The following is a 3,589-nucleotide window of genomic DNA, read 5'->3' as shown; positions in this document are numbered from 1 at the left end:
ACCCTTTGACATAAGTGTCAAAATGGGGGGGAAATAACAATAAGGGAAATAAGATATATATATTATATATATAATGTTTTGGGGGAGAAATAATAAGGAAGATATAACTAAGGGGGAGACTACTAAGCATTTTGATTACATTCTTTCATTCATTCTTTTGGAAAGATTGTAGATAGCCAAAAGATAGAATCGCACAGCAAGCAGGTCTAGGAAACAGAAATAGGGCAAAGACAAAGAGTATCAAATACATTAGCACAAAAATGTTGGTTACAAGAATAGACAAGGCACAATCAGCTCAAGGGGAGTTATATGGTATTTTGAACAAATTTTGAAATTTTTTACACTCATAAGGTTAGATCAATAATGTCTAGTTAAGTGTTTTTGACACTCATGTCAAAGGGGGAGATTGTTGGTCTCAGTTTGATTTTGGCATTTGAGTGTCAACATACTTAACCACTTTCTACATCGAAGCTGAGTGCACTATGTATGCTGAGCCACAGCATGTGCCAAGTCAAAATTCCAATAGGTGCCGAGCATTATACAAGTTTCAAGTCACAGTTGATGCCGAGCAAGTCAGAATGCTTCATGTGCCGAGTGAGCCAAAACTATATAGGTGTCGAGCAAGATAGAATGTAATAGGTGTCGAGAAAACTGGGATCAAACATGTGCCAAGTAACACAAAATCAGCATATGAGTTTGTGCCTTCACAAACTCATATATAAACCATTTTTTGAGCTGACATAGAAGGATTTCGAAGGATAATAAGGATAAGAATGAATCTTTTATATTTCCTATGAAATTAGCATGCAACCATTAAAAAAAATGGAGAAGGCATGCAACCAATGAGAAAAGTGCAAAGAATGAGTAGGAATTCAAGATTTTATATGGATCATAGATCCATACCTAATCCTAAGTCTACAAAGTCTTTATAAGAAGGCTTAGACCCCACGATTTCATGTTGTTGAATAGAAGTTAAGGAAGTTACTAAGCAGATAGCAAAATTGTAGAACAAGGCAAACAACATGGGCATCACAGACTTAGTGAATTGAGTAGCAATTACTTATCCAGTTGATGAGAATAGAACTAGGGCTATGAACAGATATTAGACCAAGCAAGGATCACATCAGTTGGAGTAGATTAGGTGCCTAAAATCAGAAATTGAAGATTGTAAGCAATCAGGTCAAAGATTTCTAATACTCTCTAGCAATTTATTAGAAAGTGGAAGATCCTATGTTGATAGGTTAGCTTAACAGCTATTTTGTAGATCCTTTGAAGAGGTGACTAAATCCTTTAACAGGGTGACACTTCATGTAAATTATTTGTAAATCCTTTAACCAGGTCACTATTGACTCAGTGTAAAGCCTTTAACAGGGCAAGCCTTTAATAAGGCAGACCATCAGAAGTGGTCAAACGATTATTGCTACAGTGATTTTGTGGGTATCGTCCCCACCCCAGATTTACCTTCTTATTCCTAAAGGGTTTCTAGGTTACCAAAATTTTGGTGTTATGTGTTTACTTTCAGTCAAAAGTTTTAATGGACATAATGCATTACTTCTGATTCACCCCCACACCCCCCCACTTAGAAGTACTCTTCCCATTTAAATATTCCAACAAGATGTACATTAGCAAGATCAGGTGGCAATAGTTCAAATGGGCATGCATTTAACAAATTTGAGGAATTTGTATTTAGATAACCCATTTCAAAATTGGATAATCTAGATGCACTAGGATAAGTTGATTCAGAGATTGGGTAATGGAATTGTGTGTCACTTTCTGAAGAACACGCGTTATCTATGTGAGTGGCATGTATGGTATTGATATGTTGTTGCATTGGAAAAGCTTGTACAAGAATTCTATGCCAAATTTCAAGGAAGTTATGTTTCATGTGCACCATAGTTGGAAAGACTTTCTTTTCAATGATTGGCACTATATCATCGAAATGATCATTAGCATACACAATTAAAAATGGAGCATTTGTTTCTATTTCCACTAGAAATCATTCAACTCAATCGGTCGACCCAAGTTCATCTACCACTAAGCTAGAGATACTTTTTGTTTGACTTGTCTTCGAATGTAGACACAAAATATTTGTAACTACTTTGTAACCTTTGAGGGAAATCGTAGCCATATCATAGGTAATAGCAGTTTCCTCTTTGGTATTAAATACTCCTAACCATTATTGTTTTTGTTCTATAGGATTCCACACTTGTGCAACATAATGCCCACTTGTACATTCCCTAATACCTCGATATAACGTTTCTTTTGGATAGATTTTAGATCTATCAGAAGATGACACATATTCTTCACTCACTTTAATTTTGTCACTATGTTTTTTGGAATTGTTTGATCTCGCTATGGCTGAGATCAAAGTACTATGTGGACAATAAGGCTAACAATGAGGTGTATAATTGATATGGAAGAATTTTGTATATGCATTACTCCCTCTCATTGACATGTTGGCCATGTCATATGCAAAGGCCACCTATTCTACTATGTCAAATGTTCTATGCCATTTTGTCTTCACAGCTTAGGGAATTTTATCTCCATTGAAAATCAACCAGACACTTGCTTCCGAACACCCCTATATGTCTTCTTCATTTCCTTTGTTATATTTCTATATCACAATTGACGTTTTGTTAAAAAATGTTGCAATAAAAATGTATTAACACTACATTGAAAATGAGCAATTCTCACAAACCATAGTTTTAATTCTATAAATATAGCAAATCATATGCAATTCTAGCAAATAACATCATAAAAATAGTCACTGTTATAGTCTTCATAATAGCCAATTCTCAATAGTTACTGTCAGCTTGCCTCTATCACCAACATTATTTGCATACGATGATTTCATTTAATAACATCAAATATCTAAATTCCAAGTGCATACATCATGACTATAGTACTCACTATAATCAATGCTACAAAACACGAAGTATTCTCCATTATAAAGAACAATGTATAGTGTACCAACATTATCAAGATTGGAATCCCTTTGTTACAAGTTCACCATACGTAGGCACATTCTCTATTTTGTTCTCAACCAAATTGGTCATCATGTTCATCTAGATAGAAAATTCAAATACTGGAAAAAACATTCTCAGATCTTGGGTGGTCTATACATACAAATATCTATAAGCGTGTTGACCTATTTTATGAGGTTCTAATTTGTGGATTTCTTAAACTTATGAAGAAATAATGCAATTAGTTAGTTTACATATGTTAGATCTATTAAATGATAACGTTTCTTTAATTTTTTTGTTATTGATCACTACTTTACAACATAAACTTAGATGCAATTAATTATGAGATCACTAGTTGTTATTGTAGAAATGGTAGACCAATATATTTTTGTACCATAATTGACAATGTACACATTAATTGCCAATGAAAAAAAATGTTACTAGTTAATAGTAGTAGAAGACATTATTAGCTAAACAAAGATATGTCCACATTTGCATGGCATAGTTATTGAGTTCAACTTTAGGAAATGTGGTGGCATATTGTCAAGTGAGATGCAAATGAGCAGATACATATTGTACTAGATTTGTTCAACCATACAAAAATGGTTGCTTCACTGAGAAACAAA

The sequence above is a fragment of the Cupressus sempervirens genome, chromosome 10 (assembly GCF_028749045.1).
Source record: "Cupressus sempervirens isolate cs-2001-9-10 chromosome 10, ASM2874904v1, whole genome shotgun sequence".
Lineage (NCBI taxonomy): Eukaryota > Viridiplantae > Streptophyta > Pinopsida > Cupressales > Cupressaceae > Cupressus > Cupressus sempervirens.
Note: the sequence above shows the minus strand (reverse complement) of the source record.